This window comes from Euprymna scolopes, chromosome 16 (genome assembly GCF_053919585.1).
Source record: "Euprymna scolopes isolate OS-2025 chromosome 16, ASM5391958v1, whole genome shotgun sequence".
Lineage (NCBI taxonomy): Eukaryota > Metazoa > Mollusca > Cephalopoda > Sepiida > Sepiolidae > Euprymna > Euprymna scolopes.
This window is the reverse complement of record NC_136497.1, coordinates 129716766-129741257: the sequence shown is the minus strand read 5'-3', so window position 1 is coordinate 129741257 and position 24492 is coordinate 129716766. Positions and strand designations below refer to the sequence as shown.

Sequence of the window (24492 nt, the reverse complement as noted above, 5' to 3'; positions counted from 1 at the left end):
TATACTTAAATATGATATTTTAATCTATGCAATCTTTGTATTGATTATTATAGAGCATATTATTTCTATTGTTTATTATCCAATATGTAGTGATTTCAAAAGTTAAAAATTTTTTTGAAGTATGGCTCCGGTGCCATCAGCTAGAATTGAAACAAAAAATTTAGCTCTTTAATGGTATTCACTAACATCCGACTTAATGCATATCAAAACTTTACAAATTAATGCAGTTAAATGTATAAATGTATATTTGCGCACGTGTAAAGGATACACATTAAGTTAACTTATGCCAGCCAAGTTCCAATTGTTTCAATTTTGACCCCCCCTCCCCTTAATAGGTATTTTTTTTTCCGACTCAAAACCAAATCGAACTTGTTCCACTGATCTGAATATCCTATATATCAAGTTTCAAGTCTGTAGACCAAAAATAGACAGTAGTTTGGTAGAGACCATTCCCCACACACAGACAAGTTCACTTTTATGATTTACTCAGGTACAGATATAAACTGTTTGATTGGCCAACGATGGAGTACTGTCGCCACATCTGGGCAGGAGTTGCTAGAAGCAGCTTATCCTGTATTGACAGAGTTCAGAATAGACTTCGTAGCTTAGTGGGGGGATACCCTTTTATCTTCCCTGCAACCTCTTTCGCACAGAAGAGACGTTGCGAAGCTGTCTCTGCTTTATCGTTATTTTCATGGCAAGTGCTCGTTTGAGCTTCAATCTATGGTCTCCCCCCTCGCCAAACTTTCATGAAAAACACTCGTCTAGCCAAAACCACTATCAACAATTTCCCACACTCTTTATCTGTGCCAAAACCTAAACACATATTCCATGAACAAAGTTTCTTTCTTAGAACTGCACGCCTGTGGAATTCTCTTCCATTTACCTACTTTCCAGCTGACTACAATATGGTTTCCTTCAAGTCCAATGTAAACAAGTTCTTGATGAACAATCCCCCTAAGTAATCCAATTTACACAATTTCCACTACTTATGTTTATTATGCTATAATCGCAATGGCTAATATATACCCATTAACCTTTATCCTCGAGTGGCCTCCAGGTCTTGATAAGTGGTGATTCCTGTGTAAAAAAAAAGAAACAAAGAAAGAACGTGCATGCTAAAAATCAAAACTCAAATATAGAATGGCAGTACATTTGTTTTTTCGAAAATTTGAGTTTCCTCTGTAGAATATTTGAAATCTAATTTCATTCTGACTCGTTTAATCTAGTTAAAAATCCTGTGTTCTTCACGATTCTATAAATTGTGCTCCGTTTTTATTAGTTTATCAATTTGAAAATTGCTCGTCTTGAACACGACGCGAGATCACACACACACACAAAAAAAATATAGACACGTCTATATATGATCAGAGCTTCATCTCGAGAAACGTGTCACCCTTTGCTTTCTCGCAGCCATTTGCAGTGTAGGACGTAACTTTAAAGGCACTTGTTGACATTAGTGATGGGGCGATTCCAATATAATTACAGATTCCGTTTTACATTTCCGATTCCAATACAATTCTTTTTAAATCTTTAAATATTTAGCTGTAAAGTTCGTTTTTTTTTTTAGGTGGTGGGAGGGGGAATGAGGTTGAGTTTGAGTCGGACTACCATAAATACCCATGTAATATGTGTACATAGTTTCGAGTAGATGGGAGATCTGTTTTGTTGGTAGTTTTAAATATATAAATATTTATTATTTTATCATTCTTACCAGTAATGGAAAAATAAGTTTTTAACAAAGCCAAAAATGAAACCATTCAAAAGAATCGTTTTTGGCCTCGGAAAATAGACATACAATTTTCTTATTGCAATACTCTAAAAAGTTTCGATTTTTCTGATTCCCAATTCCGATTAATTGTCCCAACACTATTTTATATAGAACTTCACTAAACCGATTATTTTCTAATTACCCACATCACATCCGTATAACTTGTCTCTGTCTTTCTTAGTAGCTTTGCCAGTCAGATATGACCTTGCCTTTAACCTTGATCTTAAAAGTCGTGAATATCGATTCTAGACGCCATTTGGAATTTTCCATTTGCAACAAATGTGTTTTCATTGGACAATCATCTTTTAATTATCCAATGAAAATAAACAGTGAATCTCTACAAATGTCTATAACCATAATTGTCATCTTGAGGAAACAGATTCATAATTATTAATTGAATTATTTCTTTCTAATTTGCCTCTTGGGCATCTCTTATTTCAATCAATAATCCTATTGTTACATAATGAAGGCCCTCATTCGAGAATGAAGGTAATAGCGGTTAGAAAAACTATGAATGATTGATAGCTGAGGAGTTAGAAACCGACCTCAGCAAATAAACAGAAGTTAAGAATCAAAAGTTATTCTTCAGAATATTGTGGTCGCTTTCATGCATATTTCAAGGCTAGTAAATGCAGACATCGTTGGGGTAGGTTTGGTTTGATTTGATTTGGTTGTTTTCTGGCATATCAATCCTTTTGGGGTTATTCAATGTCAAATCCAGTTATTTTTAAAACAGTTTTTATGCTTCAAGTTCTTTGTATCTTCAAATATTTATTTGTAGAGTTTGGTTTTGTTTGGTTGCTTTATGGAATAACAACCATTTTCAGGTTATTTATTTCAGGGTTACAGTGTTAATGTTTGGTACATTTTAAGTTGGGAAACCAATCAGGAAAGGAGGTGATAGAAAGAGAAAGGGGAAATGGGAAGAAGGAAAAGAGGGAAAAGGTCAGACAATGCCCCATGCTCTTTCAATATATAATATTTGACTTTTAGAGTGGTGAATGACTTTCATATGTCTCTGCAAGGACCAGTAGTAAATAAAATTCAGTTCTAAGATACACTCTTCTGCGGGTTGAAGGTTCAATCTGTAATGCGAGCGATAACAAGAATACAATTGCAAATTACTTAATACTTCTGTTCAAGGCTGACGAATTGAGAGCATGCTACTCCCGTGGATTGAATAAAGGTTCTGTTCGAAATTCCGTACAGATTTAGATTGTGAAGAACAGATTCTCAAGTTTGACAAAGATACACAGGAAAAGGTTACATCAGTCGAAACGTTGTGAGAATAACACTCAAGATAGGAATAGTAGTCGAAATAATTCCAATAATTTTGACATTATAACATGAAAGGATCATTTATTAGTTAAAAGTAATTAAAATTTTAATTTCACTCGATAAAATTCAGGGACCAACGATCAGAACTTTTTCATGATTTGATTTACTTAGACTTACTGAAGTAATAATCGGTTTTGCATATGTAACAGAGCCGCTGATACATATTTAGCAGCAGCATGACACTTTTGCAAATGACCAAGCCGGTTTGTGAGCTGACGTCACAGCAGAGGAAGAGAATAGGACAGGAAAAAAAAGGCACTGCGTGGCGAGGACCGAAAAAGCACATGCCAGCATGAGATGGATGGCCAGTCGTGGTGTGAGACTAGATGACAAGGTTTGTTAAGTACATGGCAAACAAAGAGACTTAAAACAACATGCAATGTATTATTGGAAAGTACCGTTAATAAATGCCTTTTAATTTCAACTAACAACAAAAAACAAAAAGCAAATAGAATCTCTTTCCTTTTTTTTTGTTCCTTTGCGACTGTCTCTGCATATAAAACCGGATCCAAGAGTGTTAAAATGTAACAACACTTGAAAAAGATTAACGTCAATGTTACAGACAAAATATTTCCATATTTGACATTATAAAGTTCGTAACATTATAGGATAATATTGACATTATAAGTTTTTAATATTATATGATAATATTGACTTTATAATGCTCGTAATATTATAGGATAATATTGACATTATAAGGTATTTAATATTATAGGACTTTATAAGGTTAATAATATAGGATAATATCGACATTATAAGGTTTGTAATATTATAGGATAATATTGACTTCATAATGTGCGTAATATTTTAGGAAAATATTGTCATTATAAGATTTGTAATGTTATAGGATAATATTGACTTTAGTATATTTTGTAAAAATGGGCATTAATAAGTTCGTGAAGATATATATAATTAACATTAATACAAACATATAAACTTAATAATCGTTCACATACTATACAATTAACGTTAAAATAACAAAAAAATATATTTTAGATATGCGTGGTATCTAAAAGAAATTATGGTCTTTGTTAAAATAACAATCCATGTTAAGCTACAAGAAAAAATACCAATTTGTTATTTTGACGTTTATACTGATCCATACATGTCTCTTAGTTATAAGCATCAATATTAGCTTTAATTAAGCAGATGAGAAACTTGACTCTTTGAACTATTATTCTCATTTTGAGTGTCATTTTCACAACGTTTCGGTTGATGTAACCTCCAACCTTCTTCAGGTATATCTTATTGAATGTTTTTGTCAGACACAGAAATGTTTCTGTTTAGCTGGGAAATTTGGACAGAATTTTATGGGGGTGTAAAAGGCTCTCGTTCCGTCAGCCATAACTGGATAGAGATTTGGGGGGGGGTGTTTAACGGCATATCAACCCTTTGTGAGTTATTTAATGCCGAATCCAGTTATTTGTGGAATAGTATTCGATGTTGTATCCAGTTATTTTAGCGTTCCATTTGTTGGATTGATGTGAGTGGCTTCTTTTTTGGTTGAACAAGCATAGATTATTTTTATTTATTAGATTTTCAATTTTCTTTCCCTTTCTATCCGTTTCCTTGCATCCTCATAAGGTGTTGTGACTATTTAAGTCCCCTAAGAAAATAAAGGGTTTGGGTATTTGCTCTATTAAGTTCTCCAATTCATTTTCATCGATTTGTTCATGTGGAGGTATGTATAAAGAACAAATGCTTATCGGTTTGTGTAAAGTTGCTCTTATGGTAACCGCTTGCAAATTTGTTTTTAAATTCAATTTGGCTCCGGGTTATGTTATTTTTAATGAATACACCACCAGAGGCTCTAAGTCTTGTATTATGAATGCAGTTATATTGTTGATAGTGTTTTATATTCAAATTGAACTCATTCTTAAGGAAGGTTTCTTGGAGACAAATAACCAAAGGATTAAATTTGGTTTGCAACAATAAAATTTCATTGTAATTTGCCTTCAATCCACGGCAATTCCATTGGATGATCTTGTAACTCATGATGATTTTTTTTTTTTTTTGGTTTGAGGAGTAACTTCAGTTTCCATGTCTTCTAATTCCGTAAATCTATTTGTAGTAGTAGTGGTGGCTTCTGTTTGTGGTAATTTCTTTATATTATTTTGTTTGTTTTTCAAGTGTGTTTTTTTTTTTCACCACGGGGGAAGACGTATTGGTGACCTGTGTGGTCTTTCTTTTAACTGATTTTGTTTTTCCTTAGTTTCGTCTTTTTCAGCATCTACATGACGTACTGGTGATTTTTGTGGTCTTTCTTTTGATCGACTTTGTTCTCTTGAATGCTCTGATTTTAGTTGAGAATTTGTTTTATTGGTAACATTAGTTGATGATTTAATGGGATGATTAATTTTTGATGATATGTTTGGTTTGATTTCATTTATAAATTTGGGCCAGTCGTTTGGTCCCAATTTTAACAATTTATTTATTAGTATTTCGTATTTGGAGTCTTGGTTAGTGATGTTGGATGATATACAACTTGAGTACGTCTTTTCCTTCATGTATGCATCTACTATTTTCCTGGCTTCGAGGAAGGAGATGTTTTTGGTATGTTTTATTGACACTTCCTTTTCTTTCTTCCAGATTCTGCATGCTCTAGCGTAAGCAGGATGGTTTTCTCCCCAATTTGCACATTTGCAATCAAGATTGCAGTCATTGACAGTGTGGTATGGATCTCTCTGGCCACATCTGCCGCACACTGCTCGTCCCTACATGCATCCTCATGGTGCCCAAACTTCTGGCATTTAAAGCACCGAAGTGGGTTTGGTATAAAGGGTTCAACTTTTTCAACGTTGAACCCAATTTTGATTTCATTTGGGATAGTGGGTCTATCGAACTGCATAATGTAAGTGTCCGTATGTATAGTCTGATTCTCTTTTTTTTATTGTAATTCTTTTAACGTTTATTACTCTTTGGTTTTTAAGTTTTTTTGTTATCTCTTCAGTAGTGCACATTGATAGGTCTTTCGATTTTACTACACCTTTGGATGTATTCAGATTCTTGTGTGGATAAGTTTTGATATTTATGTTGTGGAAAGTTTTCATTCCTAGGAGAAAAGTGGCATGTTTTTCTCTTTCCACTTCCACCAGTAGGGTTTTATTTTTTAAAGTGTTTACATTTTTGGGGGTAATATATGCCGATATAATTTTATGTATAATAAACGGTGATAAGTCAGTTATTTTGGTTTCTTCAGTGGATTCCAATACAATAAATTTTGAGGATGTTTGATGCAGTTCATTATCTGAACTATCCGAGTCGACATGTTGGCGCTTGGAGTTTTTATAGTTGACCATATATATATACTTTAATTCATTGTTTATGCTCCTCACCCACCTTGGAGTCAATATTGGGGCATGTTAAGGGGGAAACCCATTTGCCTTGTCATGCCAGGTCTATATAAACAGTATACATATTCCAAATGGGAGCCATGAGCACCCATATTCCTTTAGTTACACAATCCAACTCATTTGTGGTAACTTCCGGCACTATACAGCCATGTCATGACTTTAATCATTTCGCACATTTGACCCTAGCCACTGCCTTCTAACACATGGAAAAGAGGGGAAAATATGTATATAGTTTATAGTGGTACAGGGTAGAACTGTATTTGTTAAAGTTTAGAGGAAATTGAAGTAGAAGATGTGTTAGTGCTTGATGTAACTAGCCGATTGATCCGATCGGGCCCCTCCGATCGCCCGTCTAGTCTTGTACGAGGCCAAAGTGGAGTGTTGCAACTGATATCTTTAATTTCCCTAGATATCAGTTGCTCAGCCATCAAGATCCTTTTCCGAGTCATTACGGGTCGCCACCCACGGCCAACAGGTGGCTCCTTTGAGAGGCTTTTACTCTCTGCAGGGGGACAGATGGTGTATTCTAATGCCCCACCAACAGGGTTGGGAAGTAGGGAAGGAAACAAAAAAAAAAAAAGGGGGAAAGGGAAAGGAGGCTGTTGTTTTTGTTTTTGCAGAACATAATTAAGTTTTACAAAAGAGAATAGAATACAAAAACAGAAGTTTAATGTAGGTGCATTTCGTCTCAGGGAGCCACTAGACAGCCTGATCTGGTAGCACCAGCTGGATAGACGTTTAAAGTAATTCACAATTGCATTTTCCGGTCGCCCAGACTGAGAATTGAACCTTCACTCTTCAGGTTGGTTGGTTGTTTTTGTTTTACAGCATATCAACCCTTTTCATGTTATTTAATGCCGATTCCAGTGATTTTGAAGAACAATTTTTTAATAGAATATATTTGGGTTTTTTTTCAAGTCAGTTTCTATTTAACCCATAGTTGGGACCTTAACCTGAGTGGACCTGGGAGCAATGGCAATTAAAGGGTGGCTCCACACTCCCCAAAGCCCACAAGCTGGGGCCTCACCATAGGATATAGTTTAAGATCTTATCCAAGACTTCAAATTTCATGAGAATATCACTTTTTATAATTGATTTTTTCAAGTACTCTAACCACTGTGTCACGGGTCTTTGCGGACTTGAGATAAGAAAAGTAGTCAGAAGAATCCGAATAATATGAACACGTTCAGAAACAGATGAGAAATATACCTTTTTCTAGCAAAATGTATACTTGGTTTACATACTATACAATTGACATTTTATCATATGATCCCGACCCGAGTTTCACAATTCAATCAGCAACTAGTTAGAGGACGACTAGCTAATAAAAATAAATGTCCAGAACAAGCAAAAAAAAAAAAAATAAAAAAATAAAAAATAAAATAAAACAAAATAATCTCTATAAGTTACACCTATGTTTAAAATAGTATTTTCATCGTTAAATGCTCACATTTAAGTATACCAGTTCTTGGTAAATGATTTTCAAGTAGAATTTCACGTGAAATTTATTTTCATTGCATACAAATTGAAAGAATTTACTAGTAAACACTTCCAGTTTATAGTAAACCTGCCTGGGTGCCCGGCGTCGCCCAGGTGTTTGGAGGTGTGTGTTGAGAAAAAAAGGTGGTAGTAAGCAGGCAGGCAGTCTCTAACCGTGTCGCAAAGGAGCAAAAGAAAGTGAAAAAAACAAAACAAAAGTGACATGTTAGCTATTGCGTCTATTGTGAAGGTTTAAATTAAGGCTAGTCAACCAAAAAGAGGAGATAACTTTAAAAAATATCGGCGAAAAAAGCAACCCCCTCCTTGTAGAAAAGTTCCCAGTTGAGGATAAAGGAATTAATGGTTTTATCCGATTTTTCGATATTTGTCGTCTGGAGAGTCGAGCTTCAAAACGATACTGATCTCGTGAAAATCCGTCGCCTCTGTCGAAAGTTTTATACATACATACATACATACATATAAACAGACAGGTGAGATTTACATTATAGTAAATAATATATTGTGAACAAAAGTATTAATTATAAAAACAAATTCAGAATCAATTTCTGTAAGCTTTTGTGAATATAATAATATGCAAGCTTGTTCAGAATTCATATAATTTTATAGTTGAATTGTTATCTTTGTAAAAATGAATTTTCTCTATTGATGCTGATAATAAATTGTAATAATTCTGTTGTAATAAATAGCAATACTGCACATCCTAGAGAAGATTAAGTTTAACGCTTACAAAATTCATGCAAAAATTGTCCATATGACATGTGGCCTAATGGTTAACAGCGTTGGTTAATAAGCAGTTCTACGTGATTGTTAAGATTCATTCTTTGCGGCAATGATACCTAAGGATAACAATTCTACCCAATCATGATTCATGCAATGAAGACAATCTATGTCTGTATCAATAGGAATAGTAAGGTAACAAGCAAAGAAGTCAAAAACAGTCAGTGTATATTTAATCTGATTCTGTTCAATAAATACTATTCTTGACAAAGTTTCATAACTGAATTAATCTGATATTTTGTTTCAGTATTAATTTTACCTGAAGAAACGGTTATTTCGAAAGTACTGTACAGTCTAGTAAAAAATATGAGAATTCTAAAACATAATTGCCTGAATATTAAATTAATTATGCATATTGTTACCATACCAGTATTAATATCACATCACAGGTGAGTCACAGGAAACGGATGTCTTTTAGAACGCTCCCTGCTCTCCTTGCAGAGTTTTGTCTCCTTAAAAATATCCGTTTCCTGAGTTTTGTTTTCCTTAAAAAATATCCGTTTCCCGTGACTCACGCCGTGTGTGTGTGTGTATATATATATATATATATATATATATATATATATATATATATATATAAAACATGTTTTTAAAGAAACAAAACTCTGTGAAGAGAGCAAGGAGTGTTCTAAAAAAACATCCGTTTCCCGTGACTCACCCTGTCATTATATATATATATATATATATATAGATATATATATATATATATATATATATAATAAATAAATAAAAAATAGGGCATCCACTGTTTAAGAAGTACTTGACATTCAGAATTTAAAATGTAACAGTTGAAAATACCTGAGATGTGCAAAATTTATTTTTAATAAACATTTCTTTCATCACCATTAAATTTAAATTTTCAAATCGTGAAAGATACTTGTCAGAAAATTCAGACAGTTTTTTCCTTTGTGGTAAAGCCTGGCACGTCCTCAGAAATTGGAGATTGAGGTTGAATGAGGTTTAAATGTCCGATAACAGCATGAAGTATGGATCAAAATCCACTGTTTAAGAAGCACTTTATATTAAGAATACAAAATTTAATGGTTGCAAAGACTTCAGACGTGCAAAATGTATTTTTAATAAACATATTTATGTATTAAAATCAAATTTTAATAAACAAATCTATTTATTAAAATTAAATTTTAATAAACATATCTATGCATTACAATTAATTTTTAATAAACATATCTATGTATTAAAATTAAATTTTAATAAACATATCTATTTATTAAAATTAAATTTTAATGAACATATCTATTTATTAAAATTAAATTTTAATAAACATATCTATTTATTAAAATCTTAAAAGATTCTTTGCCAGAAAATCCATATATCAATCCAGGCAATAGCAATGAAAAGTTTACCAGACAAAAGTAAGTGTAAACTTTAATCTAATAGAAATCTTAATATTTATATTGTAACCCATTCCATGATTCCATGAACAAAGCTTTTTTTCTTAGGAGTGCACGCCTGTGGAACTCTCCTCCGTTTGCCTGTTTCCCACCTGACTACAACTTGGATGTCTTCAAGTCCAACATAAACAAATTCCTGATGAACCGTCCCCTTAAGACACTTTATCAAATCTCTAATGCTAACAATTACTACGATACTATCCCACTGATTACTGTACACGCAATAACCCTTATCCTCGAGTGGCCTCCGAGCCTTGATAAGTGGTGACCACCATGTAAAAAAAAAAAAATATCCCAACCAAATAAAAAAGCTCAATACAACCACAATAGGAAGTAAAGCGTGTCATAAAAACAAATCAAAACTGTAAATTAAAATTTACAAGGAAATTTATTGTTTTTTTTTTTTTTTTTTTTTTTTACACAGTGATCACCACTTATCAAGGTCCGGAAGCCACTCAGGGATAAGGGTTATTGCAAGTACATTACGTTAGTGTGGAGATTTGATGAAGTGTTTAATTAGGGGTCGGTTCATTAGGAATTTGTTAACATTGGACTTGAAGACATCCAAGTTGTAGTTCGGAGGGAAGCAGGCAGACGGAACAGAGTTCCACAGGCGTGCAGTTCTAAGAAAGAAGCTTTGTTCATGGAATCCCCGTTTTGATTTAGGCACAGATATAGAGTGGGGGAAATTTTTCACAGTGGATTCAGCTAGACGGGTGTTTTTCGTGAAAGATTGGTGAGGGGGGGACCAGGGATTGGAGTTCAGACGAGCACCTGCCATGAAAATAACGATAAAACAAGGATAGGCTCGCAACGTCTCTTCTGTGGGAGAGAGGTTGCAGCAGAATACTCCAAACAAAAGTTTAAGAAATCCTTAATCCATGGAGTTTCAAAGAATGCTATTTTTCTCTTCAGAAGAAAGAAAGATATTAGCAAATTACTAGTATAGCCGAGCTAATAATTTGTTGGTTATGGCATTAGATAAAACAGCATTTTATGATTATCATAAAACGCAAAAAAAAAAAAAAAAAAAAAAAAATTGTAATACGTTCATACCGGTTAAAACATGTAAAAAAAAAAAAAAATAGGAAAACAAACCGAATATAGGAGGTTCAGAATGAATGGCGGCTTGATGATAAATCCAAGAAGCGAAAAAAAAAAATAAATAAATAAAATAAAACCGTCCGAATTTCAATGTCGGTAAAAATACACGAAGGTAAGTCTAGAATGAGAACAATACAGTTGGAGAAGAAATCTAACGTAGCTTAAAGGAATGTAGAAATCTGCTTGTAGTTGCTGAAAATGTCCCCCAAAACACAAGGTTGGATCTTAAATTTCAGACAATATTTGAAGATTAGGTTAAATCAAATATGTAGACATCAAGACAGACACCGGAAATCGCTCAGAGGAAAACGCAAGATACGATAGGCTGGAAAGAATTACAAGGCTATTCTAATCCTAACATTAATAAGAAAAAACTAGATTTAAAAAAGATAAAATCATAGTAATAATAATAATAACAATGGCAATAATAATATTAATAATAATAATAATAATAATAATAATAATAATAATAATAATAATAACAACAACAACAACAATGGCTATAATAATATTAATAATAAAGATAAATACAGTAGTAAAATTTGAATGAAAAGATAAAGTGAAAAATGATATATGGAGGTAACACTATTGCCATAAATTAAAAATTTCATGACATTATCAAAAATTAAAGAATAGGACAATAGTACTATTAAATTAGCAACAATACCATTACTGGCAGTACCATTGCCAAAGCAATGACTTTAAATGTTGCTTCCATAAGTAATGAGAAGTACTAGAGGTTGTAATTGTACTAAACATTCATGAAATTAATAAAAGTAACAGAAATAATACTAATTATAATAATTATCATACTACTACTAATGAAGATAATATTAATCATAAAAGAAAACAAAGAAAAAATACAGGGTGGCTCACTTAAAAATAGCCTAATCTCTCTAATCTTTCTCTTATCGACCAACTGACACCACAAGACAAAATGAAATACTTTTTCCAACAAGATGGCGCTACATGCCACACGTCTCACAAATCACTGACACAAGTTCATGACATGTTTACAGAAGAGGGAATAATAAGCAAAGGGTTATGGCCACCACGTTCCCAGGACTTATCATGTTATTTTTATCTTTATGGGGGACTTTAAAAAAAGCTTATGCAAATAATCCTCACAATCTAGACCAACTAAAGAAGAACATTATCAACGCTATCAGGAGAATCACCAGAGAAGATCTACAGGCAGTATCCGCAAACATTGTTAAACGTGCCCAGAAATGCATAGATGTCAACAGGGAGCACTTTTATAACACTAGTAATTTAAACATCTTTTATAACATTACAGGTAATTTAAACAATAAAAGAATGTCTCTCCTCTCTATGACATTTTCTTGGCTACTTTTAACTGCCATGAGTACGACTCGCCCAAATAAAAATAATAATAATAACAATGTTAATGATGAGAGCATATAATGTAAACATAAATAATATACAGATAGATTATAAAGGCTATGTGGTTGAGAGTTATAGAGAGTAGAAATTAAAAATTTAAAGGTATTTGGGAAGGTCTAGAAAATTGTTAAAGGAATTAGATAGTGTAAACGAAATATAATGATATATGGTCTTTTAAAGAGTAGGGAACATGACTTTCTGTGTTCAGGAGAAATGAGGAATAAACTATAAGACAGGGACCAGTATGTTATTTAAGTGATTTCAAAATTGCTATATTTGTATTTTGCCTTATGTTTGCATTGGAAAATCAGTTCGCTTTTAGTATTAACTACATTCTTGCTTTGAGGTGAAGTTATTATCTTAACCGCCTCAGATAAGCACAGGTAACTAAGTTTGGAGCCTGGAGTATTTGATTTAGATTTACTGATAATATCCCAATTAATCGATAAATGAATATTCTTAGATCTAAGTCTCTTTTTTTATAAGAGTCGTTAAAGAAATTCCTAGATTACTATCTGCGTTTATATTATTAAATGATGATATGTGGTTGGAATTCTCAGCTTTATTAAAGTGGAAGTGGATAAAATGTATATGTGTAATTTTATGACCATTTAGGCTGTGATCATAGCGTAGTATCTGTTAACTGTGGCAAGCGGGGTCAATGTTCAAAACATTATTGTTATTGTATTCTTATTAATTGATTTGAGCGACGGATGGTCGCTGGATCAGTTATGATTAGAAGAATAAACGATTAAATTGGGGAAGAAATGATTGACGTGTGAATCACAAAAGGAATGTGAAAATAAGAAAATATATGTAAACATTATTTTGAGGTTTTGAATAAACAAATAAGTAGCTGTGGACATTAGCTTGTTCTGAGACACGTAATTAGGTGACGTAAGAGAACACCTGATGTAGTTAGTTTTGGAGAGATTCCGGGAGTTGAGCATTGACCACCAGAGCGGACAGATGTCTAGACGGGAGTGGACAGACAGCTAGGGAGCGAGCTGTAAGAATAGAAATGTAGACGAACTGCAGATCCTGTGAAAACCATTTAAGACAACTGTAATAAATTTATATTATAAAAAATATAAAGAGTTGTTTTATGGTTTTTACAAAGAAGAACAGATGTCTCAATGGGCTTCATGGTTTGTCACGGAGCAGCGGGAAGATACAGAAGAACTCTTCAAGAAAACAAAAGGGATGAGGTATATATTATTATTCTTATATATTAACTGTAAAAATATCCCGCGTGATAAGTCTGATACAACATAACTTGGTTTACACGTCAATATCATGTCCTCTTGGCTATACAACATACATACGATTTATACGTTTATTATTTGTCTGTTAAAAGAACAATATCTTACATCCACTAGATAACACAATCTGGTTACTGTTGTTGGAGCTGTGGATTCTGTAGGATAAGAACTGGATGAATTATTAGGGATATCGTTGTGGAGCGAGTTGTCAAAGTTACTATCGTGGGAATTGTCTAGTGAAAAGCTGTTAGTGTTGTTATTTATCAAATTTATTGGTGGAGAAGAATGCTCAAGCTCATTATTACTAGATTGTTGGGGGATTAGGAGTTGGGAAAAATTAGTAGTGTTTATTCAGGGGATTTAGAAGGTATCTCAGTTACAGTACAAGAATAAATCACATCCTTATGTATGCAGTTATTGCCGAGGGGGCATTCACCCTTTTTTTGACAATTCTTGGCTAGAGGAAAAGAGATTGCCTGGGCTTCTTAAATTTCCTTGTTATTAGATGCCATAATCGTCTGGGTCAAGTTAGGCATTGTAACATATATCTTGGAGTTTTTGTTAAGTAAAGTGCTGTATCTACAGGGATACTTGAATGATTTTTCAACAATATTGAAAAACCTCTTGGGATATTAGTTTTTACGTTTTATATTACTGTACACATAGATTCAAAAAAGTTGTCAGAAAACAAATATATAACAAATAAATGTTATGAAAGGCAAGATAAGTTACTTTTCTACCTAACCGGATATTTTTTTAATGTTTTTATTTAGTGTAACATTTTTATTCAGCTCGAATTTACTCGAATGTTTACATATTTATTGGAAAATTTAAAATGATGCCGGACTCTCTGTTGGGAAACTGAGTTAAAAAATAAAAAAAATATATACAAAATACTGTTAGAAACTTGCTCAATATGTTATTGTGGGCTTTTATATTTTTTAGATAGGCAGGCAGGCTCGAACCCGTACCACGAAGGAGGAAAAGAAAGTAAAAAAAAAAAAAAACTGATGTGTTAGCTGTTGCATCCATCGCCAAACTGAAAGTGATGTAGGTTTAAATTAAGGCTAGACAATCGAAAAGAGGCGATGACTTTCAAAAATATTGGCGAAAAAACGATCCCCTCCATGTAGAAAAGTGGCTAGTTGAGGGTGAAGGAATTAATGTTTTTAGCCAATTTTTTGATATTTGTCATCCGAAGGGTCAAGCTTCAAAATACTGATACTGATCCCATGAAAATCCGTCGCCTCTGTCAAAAGTTTTTGCGAGATATACATACATACATACATACATACTTACATACACACATACATTTCAAAAGACAGGTGAAATTTATATTATAGATAATTAAATGAGAATGATTAGAGAACTTATGAACATATAAAAGTGTAAGGTTTAGCTGCAAGTTTCAGAGTTAAGGTTAAGTGAAATCTCTATAAAGTTAGGTCTACTTATTAGGTTCAATTTTTATAGAGAGCCAAAATTCTTTGAAATTCTGTGGATTAAGGAGTTCTTAATACACTTTCCTTTAAACTATTCTGTTGAACAATAAATTTTCTTGTAAACTTTGATTAGTTTTTCTTATACCTATAATATAAATCTCACCTGCCTGTTTAAGTGTATGTATGTTTGTATGTCTGCCTAAAACTTTTGACAGAGGCGACGGATTTTCATGAGAATTATATCGTTTTGAAGCTCAATCTCTCAGACGGCAAATATCGAAAAATTGGCTAAAAACATTAATTCCATCACCCTCAACTGGGCCCTTTCTACTGGGAGGGGTCGTTTTTTTGACGATATTTTCGAAAGTCGTCGCCTCTTTTTGATTGACGTTTTCGGTTTGTAGATGGGGCAACAACAAAGATGTCAATTTTTTTTTATTTTTTATATATATATAGAGACCGTAGAGGTAAATCTTTTTAAAACTTTGACCCCTTTTCCTCCTTCACGGTATGGGTTCGAGCCTTTCTGCCTACTACCACTTTTTCTTTTTGCACCTCCAACACCCGGCAGGCAACGCTGGGCACCAGGGCTAGTATATATATATATATAAGAAAGAAAAGAAATACTGACGATTACAGAATCTGAGGAATTATTGTAAAGCAAATGTGTTTCAGTTTAAAATGCAGATAAAGTATGATTGATACTTTATGTGATGTGTATAAAAAAATAAAAAGAAAAAAAGATTAATTAAAAATGAATACCCATTGTGTTAATAAAAGTCCTGATTCATGGGCTGAAACGCTTGACAAATTGGTTTTCCCCACGTGCCGACGAGGCCTAGTTGTGCAAAATTATAATCAATGAACTATTATATACTTGTATGCCAACACTGGGGGCTGAAACAATTGGCACGCAAAATGTTACAAATATATGACCAACATTTTGAAAATGAATAAATATTTCTGTGTCTATTCTTTTTAACAAAATTGTTTTTATATAGCTTTAGTATTGTACTATTCACTTATTTAATAGAGAACTTTATTGATCTATCAGCCGAATTAACTTGTGGATAAACCTAGCCAACTTATAATAGACAATACAGATTTATTTGAATACAGTTATATATATATATATATATATATATATATATATATATATACAGGGTGTTTCAAAAGTCTTGGGAACATAAAGATTTTTAATAACTCAAAAACTATTAGGAGTTAAAAAATGAAATTGGTACCGTTGGAAAGGTTAAAGTTTCAAGTTTTGTGGGGAATCTTCAAACTTGCTCAATATGAGCACCATTCGTCACACGGCAGACATCTAGTCGATAGTCAATTTCCTGCCAAACGCGTTCCAGCATCTTGACGTCAATGGTTCCCACAACTGCCGTTATTCGAGCCTTTAGTTCGTCAATATCTCTTGGAAGGGGCGGCACATAGACTTGTTGCTTGACAAAGCCCCAAAGGAAAAAGTCACACTCAGTACCCCATATGCGAGTGCTATGCTTGTTAACTTTGCCATTCAGATAGAAGGTCGCCTCATCGCTAAAAACAAGCCGGTCATCAAAGCCGTTATCTTCCAACTTCTCTTGCATTGCAATGCAAAAGTCACGGCGAAGTGGCTTATCAGTGTCCTTCAACTTTTGGACCAACTTGAGCTTGTAAGGTACCATTTGCAGTCGTTTCCTTAAGACACGCCAGACAGTTGCTGGAGCAAGCTGAAGTTCCCTGCTGGCTCTTCTCACTGATTTACGGGGGCTCTGCTGAAAGGCTTCCGGACTTGCTCAACTGCATCTTCTGAAGTTGAAGGGCGACCTGTTCGCTTACTTGGCACAAACACCCATCTTTCACAAATTTAGCATGCCATCTGACAATGGGTTTCCTTTCAGGGACTTCTTTTTTAAATTTCATTGCAAATTGGAGGACGCAAAACGCCTTGTCTTGTTTAGAGAACGCCATTACTGCACATGGAAAGATAAGACGAAAATCATTAGTATGACCAAAAACTTGATTAAGCAAGCTTTAAAATGACACCAGTTTCATTTTTCTACCTGGAATAGTTCATGAGATATACGCATTTGTAATGTTCCCAAGACTTTTGAAACACCCTGTATATATATATATATATATATATATATATATATATATATATTTGCTCACGCTTAAACATGGTATTTTAATTCATGCAGATGTTATAAACATTTGAGTTTCATTGTATAAACATCCAGGCAACAACAATAGAATCACTATATATTACAATATATTACTATATATTACAATATATTACAATATATTACTATATATTACTATATATTACTATATATTACTATATATTACTATATATTACTATATATTACAATATATTACTATATATTACAATATATTACTATATATTACAATATATTACTATATATTAGGTTGCACTAATGTTAACTTTGGTCAAAACTAGCAGTTCAGCCCGGCTTTGCTCGGGCCCTATGTACTGTTCATAACTTGCCCTACGTGTGAATACACTTTATGTAAGATTTCAAATGTTTAGACCAAAAATTGTCTGAGTAATTACATAGAGACCGCAAAGGTAATTTTAAAAAAACTTTGACCCCAATTTTGACACCTTAACATTTATTATTTTGGTCTCGCATCAAAATACAAAGTTTCACCCATGTCCAAGTTACCTACATCTAAAATTTCAAAATTAGCAGAGAAATTTGGTAGAATCCGCAAAGGTCAACTCTTTCAACTTTGACCTTTTGGCAGCCAAATTTTTGCCCCAAAACTGATTAAAATGCTTGCTACATGTCTGAATACCGTTATTTATAGATTTGAAATGTTCAGACCCAAAATTGGCTGAGTAGTTTGCTAGATACTGCAAAGGTCAACTCTTTTGAACTTTGATTCCTTGGCAGCTCAAATTTTCTACCCAAACCAATTATAAAGCTTGCCCTATCTCTGAATACCCTTTATGTAAAATTTCAAATGTTTAGACCAGAAATTGGCTGAGTAATTTGATAGAGACCGCAGAGGTAAATTTTTTAAAAACATTTTTGGGGCTCAAATCAAATTAAAAAGTTTGATTCATGTCCAAGTAACCTACATTTAAAATTTCAAGTGTTTTGACCCAAAATTGGCGGAGGAGTTTGGGAGAATTTTCAAACATCAAATCGTTGAACTTTGACACCCTGACAGCCAAATTTTGGGCCGAAAACTGATTAATAAGATTTCTCCAAATATCGATACCCTTTATGTTAAATCTCGAGTTTCTAGACTCGAAAATTGACAGAGTTATTTAGTAGGGAAATGTACACACACACACACACAATTTTCACTTTTATATATAGATTAACTATATTAGTAAATAAAGTTCTAAACAGTTCAATAGTTTAATACTAGAGCTATAAATATTTCAATAGTTTAATACTAGAGCTATAAATATTTCTTAAATTTTTACCGCTTATTCAGTGACATATTTTAATTGTTCATTTAAAAATTTCGGATTTTATTTGAAAAAAACGAACAAACTTGTGTATAATTGTTTCGGTCCAAAGCCGGTATTTAAATTTATAATGGTTTTTAATTATAAACATACCCGCCAGACAACTCATAACAGCCCATGAAAAAGGCCTTATACAGCAATCCAGTATTCACAATTAGAACATTTTTTAATAATATTCACCCAACACATTATGCTTTAATCATTATAATTATTCAAAAATATGAACACGAACTATCTATACATATACATTGATATTGGAATTAATCTATATGAGTGACGTATATGTGTTGGATGTATATCATGAAAAAAAAAAGAAAAAAAAGAAAAAAAGACAACAGTAACGGTACATAAAAGGAGACACTAACTTTTAAACACACCGGAAGTTGGCACCCGCATCTCTCAATTTAGATATGGAAGCACAGAATCGATACAATTTTCAATTATATTTTATATTTATTATTTTTTTTCACCCCCTTAAAATCAAAATATAAAAAAATACGTAAATCTTTTTTTATCAATTTTTTTTAAAATTCTTTAATCGCATATATATATATATATATATATATATATATATATATATATATATATATATGAGCAAACAGTTAATAAAATATGTTAAAAAACACTTTGAAATGAGTTAAAAATATATATAATCTCAAAAAGAAACACTTGATAAATGGATACTCCTTAATCCGCAGAATTTCGAAGAAATACTTTCCTTCTCATCAGAGGGTAGGAATTAGCAAAATGTGGGATCGGATTTTGCATGCAGAAGTATTTGATGAAACAACAAGTAAGTCAAAGATCTTACTTGAAAACAAAAAAAGTGAAGCAGAGGGAATATGGTAAAGAAAAAAGTGATTACACACGAATGGATAGTCTGGTGGAAGATAAAAAATCCAGTGACGGTAAAATCCAAATGTAAAACTTCAAGAAAGGATTCAACTTGCGATAAATATACCAGTAGAAGATTTGAGAACATCTAAAGAACGAAACAAAGAACAAATCCTAACATACGTCTCCACACACAATACAAACAACCCAGAGCTTTTCAGAGATAACGAAAAACAGCGTCCTACTTAACCAAAACAGCAAACTAAAGAACTTCCTTAAAACAACAAAAATAATAAAAAGCAAACGCCAACCCGAAAACCTAAAACGCATTCTTACTTCATCCAAACTCAATCAAGACAACAAAAGGAGTCACAAAATGCAACAAACAACGATGTGGAGTCTGCAACATAATATTAGAGGGAAACACATACACATTTACGAACCCCCATGCAAACATTCAAAATTAAAAAAAACCTAGATCGCACCTCAAAAAACGTGATCTATGTAATAAAATGTGCAGCATGCGATAAATCCTACATAGGCGCCACAAAAAACCTTAGTAATAGAGTAGCCCTACACTGATCCAACATCAAAATCACGGAAAATAGACACCTGCACGTATCACAGCATATGCAGTGAGGCAAATTCGAGCTAATGCCCATCTTCCAAACTGACAACTACTTCTACTTAATAACACAAGAAAAAAACTTCATAGCAAAGTTCAACCCCGCTTTTAACATATCCCAATAATTATACACATAAATAGGCAAAACACAAAATGCATTGCACGCATGCATACTTGGGTAAATGTGCACCCTCACACACGAAACAAAACAAGCACAATAAAGCACGCGCACACATCCACATCCAGTATAATACCATTTCCCTGAACTAAAACAATTAGAAATTATACTTGTGTATGTACACACATGTGTGTGTATATATATATATATATATATATATATATATATATGTGTATGTGTATGTATTCGTGTATGTGTGTGAGTATATATATCATCTGTTATCTATCCTCCATCTTGTTTGTGTGTGTGCGTGCACTTATGTTTGGGTGACTGAATACATGTATGCATACGTGCTTGGATTAGGAAAGAAAGAAAACTTCAACCAATATATATGTGAGGTATGGGTGTATGAATATGCATGTGTGTGTGTGTGTGTGTGTCCATATATATGGGTGGGTGAATGTATACGCATCTGTATATGTGTGTGTGTATATATATATATATATATATGCATATATATAGGTGGATAAATGTATTCAGGTGTGTATGTGTGCATATGAATGTATGCGTATGTGTGAACCCCTGCATATGTCTCTACATATATGCATGTGTGTGTATGTATGTATATGTGTGTGCCTGCATACATATGTGTATGTATGTGAGTGTGTATGTGCATACATGTATGTACATATGTGTGCGTGTGTGCATGTATATATATATATATATATGTGTGTGTGTGTATATCACCTCCTACCTATTCTCCATCTTATTTGTGTGTGTGCATGCGTGTACTTATGTTTGAATGATTAAGTACATGTACGCATGTGTGTTTTGATTGTGAAAGACAAAAAAAAATTTTTTCAACCAATATGTGCGTGATACGTTAGTAGGTGGATGTGTGTGAGTGTGTAGGTGGGTATGTATATATGTATGCTCCTACATATATTTCTGTGCATATGTATATATACCTGCGTGCATATGTGTGTGTATATGTGTATGTATGTATGTATGTGTGTGAGTATGTGCTATACATCAAAAAAGAAAGTCATAAAAAAAAACATAAAAACTTTCACCAAATTGACCAAAAGCCCCCTCTTTGAACTTAACTCTGACTGGACACTACCAACACTTACTGTTGGGGACAGAATGTCTGAGACCACATCACTCTGAAAAACACATTTAGTATCAGCAGATGTAAAAATAACTTAAAACTCATTTAAAAAAATAACATTTTTACGAAAATCTCTGAAGAGTGCGAAACAAAGCTTGAAACGCGTTATAAAAAATATTTTTAAATAAAAATATGATAAAAGGCTAAAAAACCAACAATTGTTGAGGGCTACACTCTTAAATATACATTTTTTTCTCTCGTTGGAACTACACAACCATCACTTTAAATATATACATATCTTGATTCAAAATATGCTTTTCGTTTTACCAAACCAATTAGACACAGTCAAACACAGACAGAAATTTGGAGATACTGGAGATAACTTGAATGGCCAAGAACACATTGCCTGAAAGTACTTCTTTTAAACTCCTCGGCCTAACGTTTACAGGGAATATGAACTGGAATAGATACATTGAGAGCATTGCCAAGGCTGCTGCAAGGAAGGTTGGCTCCCTCTACCGTGCTAGAAAACTACTTACGCCTGCCAGTATCCTATATCTCTATAAGGCAACCATTCGCCCATGTATGGAGTACTGTTGTCACATCTGGGCTGGTGCATCTGCTGCTTGTCTCTCGCTCCTGGACAGGGTTCAAAAAAGAGTCGCCAACCTGATAGGTCCTGAACTGTCATCTAGGCTTCAACCTCTGTCCCATCGACGAGATGTTGCATCCCTCTGCCTGTTCTACAAATACTTTAATGGTGAATGCTCTGACGAACTGCAAACACTTGTACCTCCCCGACGTAACTACCCCCGACAAACCCGACAAGCTACTAAGTCTCATCCCTTTACAGTGGAGATCCCTAGGTGCAAGAAAGCCTTTTACTCCAATAGTTTCTTCCCCAGAACTGCGGATCTTTGGAACTCCCTTCCGGGATTCTGCTTTCCCAACTGCAATGATATGCAGAAGTTCAAGTGTAATGTTAACAAACATCTTTCTACTCTTCTCCCTTCATAATGACCCCGCTAATTAATTCCCTAATAGTAGCCCCCTGCTTCAAAGTGGCACTGTGCCTTGTTTGGGGTGAAAATTGAATTAAAAAAAAAATTTAAAAAAAAAAAAAAAAAAAATCCCTACTAGATACTATCCTCGAGTGGCTAGTGCCTCTATATACGCGGGTTTGTCAGAACAACCTGGCATGAGGATACTTTTCCCTAGAAGTAAACTCTGACCAAATATTTAAAATCACATTCGTGATGTAAATAAGATCATACTGGCTTTTACAATCAGACTAGATGAATTGGTGTCCTGGAATCCAGTAAAACCAAGAAATAAGAAAGATATACTATAACATAGTTAAATGGTTAATTAGGGAGAAGAAAATTATGTTGTCAATTTCATTAGTAACTCTGTTTTTGTTAGATATAGAACTTTAATGGAACATTCAAATTATATGAGATACATAGATATTCAAATGTTAGCCCCAGATAAGGAGGGGGGGGGAGGCACTTGATTTCTGTGAACTTCAACTGAAAGAAAATCTCACCATGTTATTAAAAGAAAAAAAAAAAATGCAGCGTGGTGAACGTGAACTTGCAAAACCTAAGTTCGTTAGCAAACACTATCAATCAGGCCAAGATGTCACATGTTATCACATTGCAAATTTAGCTTTTTAAAACTAAACAACAAATCGACTGTTCGTGCATGCGCAATTAACAAATAGCATAAAAAAAACCAAGATTTTTACCTGACCCCCCCCCCCTTTTCAAACAAAACAACATTTCTATATGAAACAACGATTTTTTCCTAATTTTTCGATATTATATATTGGAGAGATCGCTTTAACGCTATCAGGCTCATGCTGGTTCGATGCAGATGATAATAGTATTTAGCAGACAGACAAACATAAACACACGAACAACTGAGATTTATAATAGATGTTGGACCTAAATAGCATTTAAGATAACAAATAAAACTGATATTGAAGGAAAATTAAACAAGCCAGGACAGACAGACAAAAGAAATATTAGAATTGTAGATAAATTAACATTGAATAAAAAGTTTACTGAATATGGGCAAGTTTTGCTCTTTGCAATGTCAAACCATAACTACATCATTCTAGTAAGAATATAACTAGGACAGATTCTGCAACATCTGTGCGGTTTTAGGAAAATAGTTTCATGCAAAATTTGTGGAAGACATTTAGATATTTGTTTGAAAAGGATTAAAAATAATATTCAACGAAAATGAACACAAGATTATATTCGTACTTTTTCTTAGGCATACAAATACCAAAACAACTAGTACAGCTACGTGTAAAAAAAAACAAAAAAAAACAGTAGATTGAAAAAAAAAAAGAAGAAAAACCGAAAAGGAAAAATAAAAAAGAGAAAAATTAAAAAGAAAGAAAAGAAAAATTAAAAAGAAAGAAAAGAAAAATTACAAAAAAGAAAATTTTTTAAATTTAAAAAGAAAAAAGAAAAATAAAGAAAGAAAATAGAAAAATAAAAGAAAAAGAAATTTAAGAAAAAAGAAACTGAAGAAATAAAAAAAGAAACTGAAGAAATAAAAGGATAAATTAAGAAAAAGAAAAATTAAGAAAAAGAAAAATCAAGAAAAAGAAAAATCAAGAAAAAGAAAAATCAAGAAAAAGAAAAATCAAGAAAAAGAAAAATCAAGAAAAAGAAAAATCAAGAAAAAGAAAAATCAAGAAAAAGAAAAATCAAGAAAGAAAAAGAAAAAAATTAAGAAAAAGAAAAAAATTAAGAAAAAGAAAAATTAAGAATGAAAAAGGAAAAATCAGGAAAAGCAAAATTCAGAAAGAAAAATTTAAAAAAAAAAAATAGAAAATTAAGAAAAAAATTAAAAAACAAATATTAAAAAATTTAGAAAGAATGAGAAAAATTTAAATTAAAGAAAATTAAGAAATTTTTAATTAAAAATTA

General features: G+C 32.9%; 1 protein-coding gene across 9 annotated transcripts in view; it reads right to left on the bottom strand.

The window, feature by feature from the left end:
- LOC145296077 (uncharacterized) overlaps nt 1–24492 on the bottom strand; it is a 500956-nt gene that overhangs the window by 50639 nt on the left and 425825 nt on the right. The gene's annotated exons all lie outside the window — the stretch shown is intronic.